Source organism: Vitis riparia, chromosome 18, assembly GCF_004353265.1.
Source record: "Vitis riparia cultivar Riparia Gloire de Montpellier isolate 1030 chromosome 18, EGFV_Vit.rip_1.0, whole genome shotgun sequence".
NCBI lineage: Eukaryota > Viridiplantae > Streptophyta > Magnoliopsida > Vitales > Vitaceae > Vitis > Vitis riparia.
In genome coordinates this window covers 37,930,760-37,948,260 of record NC_048448.1, presented here as the reverse complement: position 1 = coordinate 37,948,260, position 17,501 = coordinate 37,930,760, and the positions used below count along the sequence as shown (strand labels likewise).

Genomic DNA, 17,501 nt, shown 5'->3' with positions numbered 1-17,501 from the left:
TGTTCGTTCTTTACTTGAATTCTACCAGTTATAAGATGATTCGCAAAAGAATGGGAAATAGAACAATTTAGAAAGTAAGGTTTAACTTTTAGCTTGAGGATTAGGATTTCATTAAATCATTTAGCCATAGAAACAAAGAAGAGAACGATGGTGACTTACCAAATGCTTGACATAAATATCTGGTCATCATCAACTATCCTCTTCCTTGACGTTAATATCTTGCACAACATATCCAGTCAACAAAATTCCAAAGATCCAATTACATGGGCACATGGTTCTGGGAACCAAGAGCATTGTCATTAATATTCCATGCCATTGGAGGATGGTTGAGCTTGATGCCTTCTGTGTGGTCATAGATGATCTCAACATGAATATTGGTAAGTCCAACAGCTGATCTATGGTCACCCATATTCCCATGACAAGAACAGGCTTGTAGTACTTGGGGATGCTTCTGTTCATACTCTTCAGCATATATAATATGGATCCCACACTCTTTTACTTCCACTGCTTTACCACAAAAGCGCCAAATGAAGCATTCAACTGCTTCCATTCATTGGAGTCATACTCCTTTATAGCAATCTTAGCTACTAAATCACCCATACTTGTTTTGATACACCATCATCATCACTACATTCGTACCAACATTTGTATATGAGATTACCTACCAATTGAAAATGATGACTATTGAAAGTCATTTCATATTCTAAACTCCAAGTTTCTTTCATCTCTAGTCTATCCTCATCCTCAGATTCATCATCAGGTAACATGAATAGAGCACAAAGCAAAACCCAAAAAGTCACTATTTTCATACCAATTCTGAGGAAGTTTTTTTTGCTATTGTGGATCCCTTTCTATGGTGCCTTGTCGACTCTGAAATTCCAGTACTTCCAGGAATAAAAATACTAATTCCTGGGCCAAAATAGCAAACTTCAAGTATTTCTTTTGGATTGCTAATCCGGCATTCCAAATCCTGCAGAATATTTGAGTACCATGCAAGTCTCATGTCTGTATAAAAAAGTCCATGGCCCATAAATATCATACCTGAATTGCTAACTTCAAGCATTTGAACAGAGAAGAACCAAGTAGACATGATGGACTTAACAAACCGAGTATACTTAATGGAAGCTTTGGAATTGGGAGAATCGTCTTGCAGTGACACAAGTCAAGATTCTTAGCTTATGAAGTTTCTTAATCCCAGACCGTGTGTTACTAAAAGGGTTCCCCCTCAGCCATTATATTTGCAATGATGGTAAGTTTTTACAATGACTCAAGACTCAAAAATTCAAGCTTATTCAAATGTTCATTTGATGATGGCAGCTCCTTTACAAAACCAGTGAGTGGTTTTGTTGATGGATCCCACACTTGATGGTATCCAACAGGAACATAAGTGTCTTAGCAACTATCAGACTAATGGTGCCATTTAGATCAATAGCTTCCCACAATTCAAGCATCTAATCACCATCTTCACCAATCTCTCCCCTGCTAGCTTATCCCACATGATGAACATTTAGATATCTGATCAGGCATAATGTCTCATCAGATATTTGCTAGCTTGTTTGAATGTTTTCTCATCAATAACTTCTTTCAGATTTCAACTCTTCAATCCGTCTCATTGCAGCCTCTAGTTTGGTGTTGATGTCCAAGTTTTCCTGATTTTCATTTCAGCCATTGCTTTCTCAATAGCTTTAATTCTGGTTTACAATACCTGCAAGTCTGAATATCCATCTGGCACCATGACAATTTGATCTTCACTCAAATCTCGACCCCTTTCAGCACACAAATGACTTACCAATTTAAGCATCCTTCTCTTCCACTGTGTTTGCTTTATGAAGCTTTGTATGTGAAAGGGTATCATTTTCCAAAGCTGATGCAAAATCTCTCAGAGAGATGATGATCTGATATATGCAGCCAACTGAGTTTTTGGTCCTCCACTGTCACCTTCCGATTTCTTTCTTCCCGCAGTTCAATTCCTATACCCATAACTGAGATCCAATTTACCAACAGCATTCAGAGGGGCTACATTGACAGCACTGTTGTCGGGCTTTGTCGTGCTTGAGTGAGCAAAATCCTCTATTTCAAAGGAAACATAGAGCAGGGACCAGAAATTTAGGAATGGTGAAGAGTATAGGGAAAGCCATGGTAGAAGCCATGCATGAGAAGCCATTCCATGAGGCTAAGGGAGAAAGGCCAGTGCATCAGGCAGGAAATCTGTTGCTCGATCAGAACTAACAGCCCATGGGGAAGTAATTTTTGTGACCAAGTGGACATATTCAATAGAAAGAGTGGCTTGGTGGATAAGGTAGTGAGAGGCCTATATCCTGGAGGCCATTCTCATTTTTCTTATATGTTTATAGCTTCATCTTGATGCTCTCTAGTGGACCCAATGGGTTACTAGCATAAAGAAAATTCTTAGAAAGTTAATATTAATTGATCATTTTAAAGCAATGGTCAGATTCATCTTGATGATCTCCGCTATGTTCAGTAATAGTGGTTTGTCACCAATAATCATTCAAGAGCACACCTTCGCTTTAAAATGGTGAAAACGGTTTGAATCTCTTACAACAATCTCCATGTTAACAAGTTCTGATGCCAGCTTCATAAAGTTATGACAATCTACACAAATTCGGATATTCTTCATAATCTTTATAATGTTTCCACTGCAACATATACTACCTGCATTCATCAAAGCGAAAACCAAAGCCATCTTCTCACTGTGGTAATACAGTTTCTCCTCTTTATGCTCATCTTCTATGTCATGCAAGGCCAAACTTATTTGAGGCACGTAACCCAAGTCCTTCAATTGCCTAACTAGCTCTTCAAGCCTGGCACATATGGCCTCTTTTTCTGGATGTTGTTGGCCTCCAGAGGCAAACTCATGTACCTGATTTCCAACCTCAATCCAACTCAAACCTGGTTCCTTTCTCACTGTCTTCCTTTCCATCTCCCTTCTTATTAATCTTGCTTCATTAAAACGACCATTTGTACTAAATATGTTTGACATCAATACGTATCCTAATGAATTATTGGGATCCAACTCCTTTAGTTTCACTGCAGCTAACTTGGCAAACTTGGTTTCACCATGTTTCCTACAACCTCCAAGCAAAGCACTCCAGACCATTGAATCAGGCTCCATTGGCATTTTGTCTATAAGCTCCTTTGCCTCATAAATTCAACCAGCTCGACCAAGAATATCAACCATGCAGACATAATGATCAAGTTGAGGAACAATACCATGATTGTTAGACATTGCCTCAAATATTTTAGCTCCCTTTTCCACCATTCCAGCATGACTACAAGCTGAGATGAGGGCAACAAAGGTGGCACCATCAGGTTGGGCATCCATTCGTGAAAAAAGCTGCAATGCCTCCTTACCTTGTCCATGCATAGCATATGCCTTCAACATTGAATTCCAAGAAACCGTATCACGGGATCCCATTTTGTCAAAAGCTTGCTTTGACAATGCAACGGAGCCACACCTAGCACAGGTATGAATCAAGGCATTTGCAAGCACAATGTCATCCTCAAATCCAACTTTTAGAACATGTGACTGGACAGTCAATGCATGCCGCTCAGTTGCAAGACCAGCACAAGCTTTTAAGACAATGGGGAACATATGACGATCTGGAGCCAAACACTCTCGAAGAAAGTGCCGAAAGAGAAGGAGTGCTTCTTCTGGGTCCCGTTCTGCAAACACTGCTATAATCCCGGTCCAAGAAACAACATCTTGACGGTCATCCAATTCCAAGAAGATCCTATAACAATCACTGACCTGTCCTCCTAGACTAGAATAAGCCTTGACCAAGGCAGTGGCCACTTCAATTTCTGAGATAAACCCAGTTTTTGTAGTAAGACACTGCAATTGAAAACAACATTCAAGACCATCACCCATTCCACACAAGCAAGAAAAAATGTTGACCAGTGTGGCACGATGAAACCGAATTCCACCAAAGTGCATCTGTGAGAAGATCTCAAGTGCTCGATTTCTGTTGTAAACTGTAGACATAATGCAATTCACTCACAATCTGAGAATTGAGTCTTATTCAAATCAAAACAAGCTATGGGCTTATATAAGCCTTACAAAAGAGATTAAAAAGGAAACAAACAGCCCACGTAAGAACGTGGTAAATGGCTAAGGAAATAGTCAAATCCTACCAACATGTCCCAAAAACTAGGAACTATTAACAGAATGAAATTCTAACAACTTTGACTACTTTAACTGAACATCCCAACAATTCCTCCCCTAAACTGATTGCAATAATGCATTCAGTTGACTCTTGGTACCACACTCACACCCAGTAACTCACGCAACTTTAAAAACACATCCAACTTGAGTGGTTTTGTCATAATGTCTGCAACTTGTTCTTGTGTGCCACAGTGCTTTAACTCAACAACTCCTCTCTAGTCAAATCACGCAAGAAATGAAACCTTACATCAATGTGCTTGCTGCGTCCATGCATTACTGGATTTTTGGACAGCTTTATAGTAGAACTATTGTCACATAACACGGTAGTGCACTTTCCTTGAGAATGACCAAGCTTCTCCAGTACTCTTCTCATCCATACTCCTTGACAAGCACAAGAAGCAGCTGCCACAAACTCTGCTTCAGTAGTAGACAAAGTAACCACAGGCTGCTTTTTAGAAGACCATGCCACAGCTCCTTCACTGAGCAAAATCACATAGCCAGAAGTACTTTTCCTATCATCCACATCCCCTGCATAGTCACTGTCTGTATATGCCATTAGTTCACCATTACCCTCCTTCTGATAAAAAACTCCCAAATCGACAGTACCTTTCAAGTACTTTAACACCCTTTTCGCAGCTTGCAGATGCATCTCAGTTGGACTTGCCATGAACCTACTAATAAGACACACCACATACATCAAATCTGGTCTTGTAGTAGTCAGATACATAAGACTTCCAACTAATTGTTTGTATTTAGTAGCATCCACCTTAACTCCGCCTTCATTCTTCGTTAATCTATCTCCAGGAACAATGGGATTCTTCACACTATTACTTTTCTCCATCCCAAACCTCTCCAACACTTCTTTTGCATACTTCCTCTGACTAATATAAATACCCTCAGAATTTTGTAAAACCTCCACACCCAGAAAATACTTCATCTTTCCCAAATCAGTCATATCAAATTCAAGTTTCATAGAATTCTTGAATTTAACAAACATACTCTCATCATTACCAATAAAAATTAGATCATCAACATATAAGCTAACAATCAAAATTTTACCTCCATCTCCTGTTTTGATGAACAATGTGTGATCACAACTGCATCTCTCAAACCCTTTCTTGATAAAGTATGCTTCAATTCGACTATACCATGCACGAGGAGCTTGTTTAAGCCCATACAATGCCTTCTTTAGTTTGTACACCTTATGCTCTTCACCTTTCTTCTCATAGCCCTGTGGTTGCTCGATAAACACTGCTTCATTTAGCTCACCATGTAAGAAAGCACTTTTGACATCAAGCTGGTACACACTCCAAGCATTTCGAGCTGCTAAAGCAATCACCATTCTAATTGTATCCCACCTGGCCACAGGAGCAAACACCTCAGTATAGTCTATGCCATGTTGTTGTGCACACCCTTTTGCCACCAGCCGAGCTTTACACTTGTCAACCTTGCCATTTTCATTGAGTTTGGTTTTGAAAACCCACTTTACTCCAATCTTCTTCACTCCTTCAGGCAAGTCCGTCAGCTCCCAAGTCCCATTCCTTTCTATTGCTTCTATTTCCAAGTCCATTGCAGCTCTCCATTTGGAACTTTGAACAGCTTCTTCAAAAATAGTTGGATCTGCAGTTGAGGTAAATAGGACCAAGTTGTGCTCAACGTCACCTTCTGAAAATTCCCCCCCACTCACATAATCTTCCATCCAGAATGGTACTCTTCGGTTCCTCCCTTGTTGTGAGCTTGGTGAGCTTTCTCCAGATACTCCTGAATTTTCACCAAGTGACTCACTCATAGAACCAAGTGACTCACTCGAAGACAAGCTGTCCTTTCTTTCTCTTCCCTCTACTGCCACCCCCTCTTCAGCGTCATCTTCACCTTGTTCATCTTCACTCCCTTCTCCATTGCTATCTCCCCATTCAAGCACATCAAGTCTTACTTCTTCATTACTCCTCCCCCAATTCCAGCACTTATCTTCTTCGAAAACAACATCTCTGCTTACAACTATCTTCTTGGACACTGGATCATAAAGTCTATATGCTTTAGACTCTTCACTCACCCCTAGCAACACACATTGAAAGCTCTTATCATCTAGCTTCTTTCTCTTGTTATCTGGCACATGAACATGGCCAATGCATCCAAAAACCCGAAAATAATCAACATTGGGTTTAACACCACTCCAAGCCTCTTCAGGGGTCACGCCTTTTACTGCCAATGTAGGACTTCTATTGAGCACATGAGCTGTCCAGTTCACTGCTTCTGGCCGAAAATTCTTTAGGACTTGCTTCTCCGATAACATGCTTCTAACCATGTTCATGATTGTCCTGTTCTTGCGCTCAGCTACTCCGTTTTGTTGAGGAGTATAGGCTGCAGTGAGTTGCCTACTAATACCATTAGTTTTGCAGAAGGCATTGAATTCGAGAGATGTGAACTCTCCACCCCTATCTGTGCGCAAACAACAAATAGAAGCTCCTGTCTCTTTCTCAACAAGATTTTTGTAATTCTTGAAGGTAGTAAAAGCTTCAGACTTCTCCGTAAAAAAATATATCCATACCTTACGGCTATAATCATCAATAAGCTAATAAGGTACCTCTTTTTACTGTTGGAGACAGGTTTGATGGGTCCACAAATGTCAGCATGTACCAACTGTAGCCTCTGTGATGCTCTCCACAAGCTCCTCTTTGGAATTGCGTCCCTGTGTTGCTTTCCCACCATGCAATCAGTGCATACTTTGGATGATGCTTTCAGCTGTGGTAACCCTCTCACCATCTCCTTATACTGCAATGTTCTGAGACCCTTAAAGCTTAGGTGCCCATATCTACAATGCCAGAGGTGTGTATTGTCTTCAAGAGTTATTTGAAAACAAGTGGGAGCTTTTGGCATAACTCTTACGGGCAGTATGAACATCCTATTTGCAGACATTGATGTTTGCATAATGAGCCCTTTCTCAGGATGATAGACTCTGCATTCTCCATGTTGGATCAGAATAGCCACTCCTTTCTCTTGCAATTGTCCAACACTTAGCAAATTGTTTCTCAACTCAGGAATATAGAAAACATCTGTAATTACCTGAGTAACTCCAGCAACTTGCATTCTAATGTTCCCCTTTCCCAATACAGTCATCTTGGAATTGTTCCCGAGCTTTACAGATTGCCGGAATTCCTCATCAAGATCCGAGAACCACAGCTTATTTCCACACATATGATTGCTGTACCCCGAGTCAAGAAACCAAACATCTTCTTTCCTTGATTGGTTAAGCTCCACATACGACATCAATAACATCTCCTCTTTCTCATCAAGTTCTGCATAATGTGCTCCCTTCTCCCATTTAGGACACTCATATTGAAAGTGTCCTAATTGATGACACTTGTAGCATTCAACTATAGCTTTGTTGAATGCTTGTCTGCTCTTTCCTCTGCCTCTTCCTCGAAAAGCTCCACGACCACGACCTCCTCTTCCAGCAAATTTATCATCATAGGTCACCTTTAATGCCTGCTCATCTCTTCCATGCCCATTCATCCTCTGCTCATGAACCAACAAGCTACTCTGCAACTCATCAATGGTTAAAGTGTCTAAATCATTAGACTCTTCAACTGAACACACAACATAGTCAAACCTTGAAGTCATTGATCTCAGGATCTTTTCAATGATCACCACTTGCTTCATGCTTTCACCATGAATCTTCATCTTGTTTGCTATGGTGAGTGTTCGAGCAAAATACTCATCAACACTTTCACCCTCTTTCATTTGCAAAACCTCGAACTCCCTTCGAAGTGCTTGAAGTTGTGCCCTTTTGACTCTTCTGGAACCTTGGTACTTCTGCTTCATAGAGTCCCAGATATGCTTACCAGACTCTTTATTGAGGATGTTCTCCATAATGTTTTGATCTATGGCTTGGAACAGATAATTCTTAACCTTCAAGTCTTTCAGCTTGTGATCTGCAATTGCCTTTTGTTGAGCTTCAGTAGGCTCTATTCCTTCTGTTGCGGCAGGGATTCCATTCTCCACCAAGCTCCAATGCTCCTTCGAACGAAGAAAATTTTCCATAAGCATAGACCAATGATCATAATGGCCATTGAACTTAGGAATTGCAGGTTGAACAAAGTTACTACTTTCAGCTGCCATACTTTGATCACTCTTTCTCTTATCTTACTCTCTTTTCACTCTTTCTCTCTACAAGAAACTACGGTTTCTTTTCTCTCACAATCAGGCCCCATGATGGGGCTCTGATACCAGATTGTTGTAAACTGTAGACATAATGCAATTCACTCACAATCTAAGAATGAGTCTTATTCAAATCAAAACAAGCTACGGGCTTATATAAGCCTTACAAAAGAGATTAAAAAGGAAACAAACAGCCCACGTAAGAACGTGGTAAATGGCTAAGGAAATAGTCAAATCCTACTAACATGTCCCAAAAACTAGGAACTATTAACAGAATGAAATTCTAACAACTTTGACTACTTTAACTGAACATCCCAACAATTTCCACATCCACAGACCTGAAACCTTGTAATCATAAAATTCCAAGAAACCAAATTGCGAAACCCCATTGCCTCATACACATTCCAAGCCTCATCCGTGCCACCACAACTCCTACAATACATCATAATAACAACATTCCCCACATAAACACAAGAATCAAAAGAAGTCTTCAACGCAAGCGCGTGTACCTGCCGTCCACAGTCGCCGTCCCCACCACAAGTGCTAATCACGCTGGCAAACGCAAACTCCGTTGGCCGGTGACAAATCAACATGTCCCTAAAGACCCTAAAACACTCATCATGCTAACCATGCTGGGCATACCCAGAAACAAGAGCAGTCCAAGAAACAATATTCCTCTCTAGCATTTCATCAAACCATTGGTGGGCATAATCCAATGACCCACATTTAGCATACATGTTGACATGATTGGTCAGAAAGAGGTTGAAATCAGAGTTGGGGTTGTGTAAAAGCATGTGGCAGTGGAGAGCTTGGCCATGGGGAGAGAACTGCGGCGGGCGCATGCGTGGAAGAGAGCGGCGTAGGTGTGGTGGGAATGGACGAGTGGAGGTGGTGGGGTGATGGAGTAGAAGAGTTTGAGAGCTTCTTGGAGGTGGTCGTATTTCTCAATATGGAAAGAAGAAAAAAAAAGTAAAAATCTTCATTCGAAAAAATAATTTATTTATTTATTTTAAAAAATTATAAGCAAAAATCCTCATTTAAAGAGACATTTCTTTTAAAAAAAGATTTATAAGTTAAGAAAAGAGTTCTTTTCATTATTTTTTTTATAAGAAAATTCAAAAAGTCTAAAATGACGATTTCTTAATAAAAAATTAAGATGATTTCTCACAAATCATCCCTAGAGATGATTTTCAAAAATTAATTTTTTCATTTTTTCAAAAAATAAATTATTAAATAATTATTTATAAAATAAATACTTTTGTTTTGTTTTAATTTTTAAATTAATCTTATTTGATAAAGTTTAAAATTAAAAATGAGAAAAATAGAAAAATTAATTTTTGGAAATCATCTCTTGAACAGATGATTTATTTTCTACTTGTAGATCCTTTATTTTGTCTTCATACATGTCCGGTGTTATTTCAGAACTCCATAATAGATTCTTGTAACCCATTACTAACCACTTTAGAGACTCTTATGGAAGGAATTATCTAACCTTTAGGTAACCCATGTTAAGTTTAGGATTTTCCATGTGAGCATATAAGGGCAATATGTGGTGTCGTGTATGATCCATATCTTCTTGAGGTAGGAGATTTTGAAAATTTCCTCAATTTGAATATGGTTCATTTAATAATTATGTCTAAATGACTTGACATAAATACTATATGTTTATTACACTAATAATCATTTGTTTAATAATTATATCATAATGATTTGGCATGAATATTATTCGTTATCATATGGATAACACAATAGAACCCATTGAATCCCATTAATAAGTGTGTTAAATCGAATTGTACATGAATTGATACAAATAATAAGTTAATATGATCATAACTTATTAATTATATTGACACAATTTGACCATATCAAGCCTATGTTAATGCAATTATAACCTAACTAAAATCTTAAATATGTAAAAAAAACTATTTTTAAAATACTTTCTTGTCGTTTTAACTTTCAAGTTATATTTTTTTAATTCTTAATTAATTCAATTATTTAATTTTAGTTATAATATATTATAATATAAAACATAATTATACTTAACAAACTAGACTTTACAAATCCATGTAATTGTTCAGTTGTATTTTTGTGTTATGTCAAAATAGTTATGGGTGATGCTAGGGTACCGAAAAGTGCTTTTCGGTACCATACCCACTTTTTTTGGCTAATAAGATTAAGACACATGGCATGTATAAATAATAAAAAATTATACACAACCAATTCTTCAGGTCACCCAACCGGCTGCCATGGGAATTAATCCCATGCAACACACATTTTTACATCCATTACAATAACCAATTATAAATTCCTGTTTAATGTAATTATTTTGTTTGGGGAATTTTTTTTTTTATGAAATAGAAAAATAAAGAGAAATTTGAAAAAATAAATAGCAGTTTTTTTTTTTTTTTTTTTTGTAATATAAAGTGATTAAACCCAAGATAAAAATTAAATTTTAAATAAACAAAAAAAAAAAAATTCAAACTAATTTGGTGATATAATTTATAAATTAAGGAAAAGTAAATATAATTTATTTTAACATCAAATAATTTGGTGATATAATTTATAAATTAAGGAAAAGTAAATATAATTTATTTTAACATCAAATAATTTGTTGACAAAATTTGAGGAATATTTGAAGTGTGAAAAGCAATATAATTTGTTTATGAAGTGAAAAAAAAAAGAAAAAATATAAATAAATTAGATAAAATATAAATATTAAATTTATATTAAATTAGTTGTGTACTAATTATTAATTGATAATATATGACTAAATTATTTCTTAACGTTTAAATTGAATTACACAAAAAAATTAGTTGAAATATTGAAAATACGAAAAATGTATAATTACTAACCATATGGAAATCCAAACCCTCACAATATTTTTTCATAAATTTCCATTTTGAATTTTGAAGAATCCATTTCACACCCTCATACAAGCGGAGAATGGTGAGGGTTTCTCACAGTCTTCGTACCCTGTCTAATTTTTTAATATTTTTGGATTTTGATTTTTCCGGGACTCATTCAAACACCGCCTAAGTGGAATCAACCTATTTAAACAATATCCAAGCCATATGAAGTCCAAATATTTTTTTAAAACTTCAAAGAAGTGGAGATTTGGGAGGGTACGAAGAATGTGATGATTCCTCACATTCTTCGTACCTTGTCTAATTTTTTAGTATTTTTGCATTTGGATTTTTTCGGGACTCATTCGAACACCTCCTAAGTGCAATCAACCTATTTAAACAATATCCAAGCCATATGAAGTCCAAAAAAATTTTTAAAACTTCAAAGAAGTCGAGATTTGGAAGGGTACGAAGAATGTGAGGATTGCTCACATTCTTCGTACCTTGTCTAATTTTTTAGTATTTTTGGCTTTTAATTTTTCCGAGACTCATTCGAACACTGCCTAAGTGGAATCAACCTATTTAAACAATATCCAAGCCATATGAAGTCCAAATTTTTTTTTTAAAACTTCAAAGAAGTGGAGATTTGGGAGGGTACGAAGAATATGAAGATTCCTCACATTCTTCGTACCTTTTCTAATTTTTTAGTATTTTTGGTTTTTAATTTTTCCGGGACTTATTCGAACATCGCCTAAGTGGAATCAACCTATTTAAACAATCCAAGGCATATGAAGTCCAAAAAAATTTTTTAAACTTCAAAGAATTGGAGATTTGCGAGGGTATGAAGAATGTGAGGATTCCTCACATTTTTCGTACCTTGTCTAATTTTTTAGTATATTTGCATTTGGATTTTTCTGGGACTCATTCGAACACTTCCTAAGTGCAATCAACCTATTTAAACAATATCCAAACCATATGAAGTCCAAAAAAATTTTGACATCTTCAAAGAAGTCGACATTTGGGAGGGTACGAAGAATGTGAGGATTCCTCACAATCTTCGTACCTTGTCTAATTTTTTAGTATTTTTTCATTTTGATTTTTCCGGGACTCATTCGAACACCTCCTAAGTGCAATCAACCTATTTTAATAATATCTAAGCCATATGAAGTCCAAAAAAATTTATAAAACTTCAAAGAAGTGGAGATTTGCGAGGGTACGAAGAATGTGAGGAATCCTCACATTCTTCGTACCTTGTATAATTTTTTAATATTTTTGCATTTGGATTTTTCCGTGACTCATTGAAACACCTCCTAAGTGCAAGCAACATATTTAAACAATATCCAAGCCATATGAAGTCCAATTTTTTTTTTAAATTTTCAAAGAAGTGGAGATTTGGGAGGGTACGAAAAATGTAAGGATTCCTCACATTCTTCGTACCTTGTCTAATTTTTTAGTATTTTTGCATTTGGATTTTTCCGGATCTCATTCGAACACCTCCTAAGTGCAATCAACTTATTTAAACAATATCCAAGGCATATGAAGTCCAAAAAAAATTTTAAAACTTCAAAGACGTGGAGATTTGCGAGGGTACGAAGAATGTGAGGATTCCTCACATTCTTCGTACCTTTTCTAATTTTTTAGTATTTTTCGATTTGGATTTTTCCGGGACTCATTCAAACACCGCCTAAGTGGAATCAATGTATTTAAACAATATCCAAGCCATATGAAGTCCAAAATTTTTTTTAAAACTTTAAAGAAGTGGAGATTTGGAACGGTACGAAGAATGTGAGGATTCCTCACATTCTTCGTACCTTGTCTAATTTTTTAGTATTTTTGGCTTTTAATTTTTTCGGGACTCATTCGAACACCACCTAAGTGGAATCAACCTATTTAGACAATATCCAAGGCATATGAAGTCCAAAAAAATTTTTACAACTTCAAAGAAGTGGAGATTTGCGAGGGTACGAAGAATGTGAGGATTCCTCACATTCTTCGTACCTTGTCTAATTTTTTAGTAGTTTTGCATTTGGATTTTTTTGGGACTCATTCGAACACCTCCTAAGTGCAATCAACCTATTTAAATAATATCCAAGCCATATGAAGTCCAAAAAAATTTTTAAAACTTCAAAGAAGTGGAGATTTGCGAGGGTACGAAGAATGTGAGGATTCCTCACATTCTTCGTACCCTTGTGAATTTTTTAGTATTTTTGCCTTTCGATTTTTCCGGATATCATTTGACCACCTTCTAAGTATAACGAACCTATTTAAACAACATCCAAGCCATATGATGCCCCAAAAAATTTTAAAAAGTCCAAGGAAGTGGAGAATTGGGAGGGTACGAAGAATGTGAGGATTCCTCACATTCTTTGTACTCTTGTGAATTTTTTAGTATTTTTGCCTTTCGATTTTTCCGGATATCATTTGACCACCTTCTAAGTGTAACGAACCTATTTAAACAACATCCAAGCCATATGATGCCACAAAAAATTTTTAAAACTTCAAAGAAGTGGAGATTTGCGAGGGTACGAAGAATGTGAGGATTCCTCACATTCTTCGTACCCTTGTGAATTTTTTAGTATTTTTGCCTTTCGATTTTTACGGATATCATTTGACCACCTTCTAAGTGTAACGAACCTATTTAAACAACATCCAAGCCATATGATGCCCCAAAAAATTTTAAAAAGTCCAAAGAAGTGGAGAATATGGAAGGTACGAAGAATGTGAGGATTCCTCACATTCTACGTACCCTTGTGAATTTTTTAGTATTTTTGGATTTGAATTTTTCCGGAAATGATTTCACCACCTTCTAAGTGTAACGAACCTATTTTAACAACATCCAAAGCATATGATGTCCCAAAAAATTTAAAAAACTCCAAAGAAGTGGAGAATATGGAAGGTACAAACAATGTGATGATTCCTCACATTCTACGTACCCTTGTGAATTTTTTAGTATTTTTGGATTTGAATTTTTTCGGAAATCATTTCACCACCTTCTAAGTGTAACGAACCTATTTAAACAACATCCAAACCATATAACCGCTTGCACGCAACTAAAGGTTGGGTTATATGGATGTTCGTTTACCACAATGATGTCCCTTCAAAGAAAGAGCAATTACATGTAGCAAAATACCAAATGGCCAATCAATACACGAATCTACGGAGGAATCCAAACAAATTACAACTTACACAATGAAATATTAACCGGTCGACCGGTTCTCTTCTACCGGGTGTCTACTTATCTCAACCGGTAGCCACTGCCCCTTTGACAATGCAGCAACCAAAAGGGGCAGTGGCTACCGGTTGAGATAAGTAGCCAACCGGTTGAATATAACCGGTCGACCGGTTCACATACTTCATTTTGTTTTCATTTAGGTATGTGATATGGCGATGAGATCAAGACAAATGACTTCTCTTTGTTACTATTCCCAACATAGATCAAGACATAGGCTTACCCACAGACAAGCTCACATGAAACACCAAGCAATAGTAATGTGATCCTTAAAAAACCCAACCTTATCATGTATAGATCTCAAAAGAGTTGCATAATCACGAACCAAGGCCTTAACAACCAAGGTCTCCACGTTAACTTTTGCTTATGCCTCACACCCTAATATGACTCTTCATAATAAACTTGCTTCGGGAAGCTCAACATCTATAGAAAACTACTTCACTATAGATAATTCATAAAAAACAAACAACTTAACCTTTGAAGTTTGGTCCTTCAAATAGAGGACCAAGACAAGAAACAAGCACTCAAATAATCATCATTTCTAGTTACCCTTGTCCTTAAAAATAACTTCCACTCTTCAAACTCTTTATCTAATAAGAAGCGAAGGTTAAAGGGCAATGAAGTGGACACAAACAGACTATCCCAAAGTACTACCCTCCAACCATCCAACCTTGAGGCCTTCCCAAATAAAAGGTAGTATTGTTCACCCAATATGACTAAACTACCTAATCCCTAAGGAACTAGTCACAAGTATACTTTCCCTTTTGGAGGCCTATAAAAAGGGTAAAATCCTTAGACGATTATCAAGACTAGTTAAACTTAATGTCCCACAACTTGCCCACAAATATTTTGGAAAACATTGTAACTTTGATTGAGACCAGCTTCCATACAAATTACAACTTGAGAAAATAAAATGCCAAAGATATTGTTCAATTAGAAATTTGGGAAAATAATAAAATGAAGTACCTCTTCTAATTCAATGTTCATGTGTTGCTAAGGTTACCATATTCATTTAGAAGCATAAATGAGAAAGTTAGAGATGACAACTCACAAATGCAGAACCTCTCAAATACATATATGAACACTCCTTTAGAAGCATCAAATTGTGATAGTTAAAATAGGCCAAATCATAACTAGAGTACCTCTGAAATACACACACATTGAGCAAAGAAGGCAAAAAGAAATGGGTTGAAAGTTCTCTTGCTACAAGCAAAGCATAGAGCAATCACATATATGCCTTGCCATCTTCGTGGAATCCCTAAGATTTCAGAATTTAATAACATTCCCCATGTTCCCTTCAGCTTAGGACACTACTTTTAACTGTACATGACTGTCATTTTCTGAATTACGGTAAGCATCTCTTGTTTTGCTTTGTTTTCATTTCCTTTCAATTGGGCACACGAGGACATGAAACGACATTGTTTCTTGTCTGACTTGTTGGGTTCCAAGGGAAGGCAATTTTGTCCTTGCCATGTAGTAAGTGTTGACCCCACTGATTCACAATCATTTGTTTGCCATGGCCAAATTGAAAAATACCAAAGAAATTTTACAATGTGACATTCAAATGGAAATGATGCCTTCAACAAATTCATCAGTTGACATTTTTGCAACCATACATGTATGTACAATAGGCTTGTTATATAATTTCCAAACATTGATAACATCTAATTCAATAATAATTGACAACACTTAATTATTGAAAAATGTAGGGAATGTTAGGGGAGCATTTGTCGAATGACTGATCTGACATGTACATAGATTGTGGTGAACTTAATAATGTAAGATCGGGAATAAAGAAACACTTTTGACATGAATTTGAGCTATGCATTATTTAATGATTAGGTTTAATTAATTGGAATGGAATTGGACAGCTGAAAAAAACAATGGAATGTGCATGTGCAGATAGCAGGATTTCAGCAACATGAACAAAATATGACAACACCATGTCAAGGTGGGGATCCAAACAAATATCCAAATGAAAAGCATATGCAACCTTTTTTTTATTCCTTAACGGAGTAAGGGATGGTAGGTATTAAATCAGTATTTTTATTAGTTGACGTTATCACTTCCAGTAATGTGTACGTTTAACTTTACTATTTAATGAAAAGTTTGAATTTTGATCAAGAGTCAAGTTGATTGATAGAATACAATATCCTCTACATTTATAATTTAATTGATAACAAGTGATAAAATGATTGGTAAATGGAGAAACCGATTCATTTATATCATGTCGAATAAAACGGTTAATTATGCGGATTTAATTAAATTCAATTGTGGTTAAAGTTTGACAATTAGGTGGTTATGAGTTAACTATAGGAAAGTAATCAATATGATGTAATTCATATGAAATAGGTAAATTTAGTGATTTTACTCAAAATGGAACTTTGTAATGCCAGTTTCCATCAATTTCAACCCTTTTAATTAAACTTAATGGTACCTTGTCGAATGTTTACGTAGTGAAAAGTTATTGGTACAACTCATACCCTTTTTGTGGACGATAGTCGTTCTCCTAAATTGCACAATAGCATTGCAGGAGGCAACCGGTCGACGCAACCGGTCGAACTCCTGTATCAAACGGTTGAGGAAAATTCCTCAACCAGGTGAGGTTTTTTTTCACCAGTGGCTACCGGTTAAGAAATTTTCTCAACCGGTTGAGGAATTTTCCTTAACCGGTAGACACTGGTGAAAAAATCTTCAACCGGTTGATACAGGAGGTCGACCGGTTGCATCAACCGGTTGCTTCTAGTTAAAAATACCCTCAACCGGTTGAGCAAATTCCTCAACCGGTTGCCACTGGTTAAAAAACCATCAACCGATTGAGAAAATCCGTCAACCAGTTTGCTATATTTGTCAACCGGTTCCCACTGGTCAAATCATTCGTCAACCGGTTGAGACAATTTCTTCATTGATCAACCGCTTTCCACAACTCAAAAAATTGCTCACTCCCTTTAGAAAAATCTTCAATCACTCAATTGAACGCCGACACCGGGTCATTCTGCATCCAAAATTGTTTGAGGTGGTTGGGACAAATCCTGAACGAGTTCACACTACATCCATAGGGTCATTATCCATATGAGGAATGTTCTCA

At 36.7% G+C, this 17,501-nt stretch overlaps 1 pseudogene; it reads right to left on the bottom strand.

The window, feature by feature from the left end:
- Nucleotides 1-2,495: 2,495 nt before the first annotated feature.
- Nucleotides 2,496-9,848, bottom strand: LOC117905838 (annotated as a pseudogene).
- Nucleotides 9,849-17,501: the final 7,653 nt, after the last annotated feature.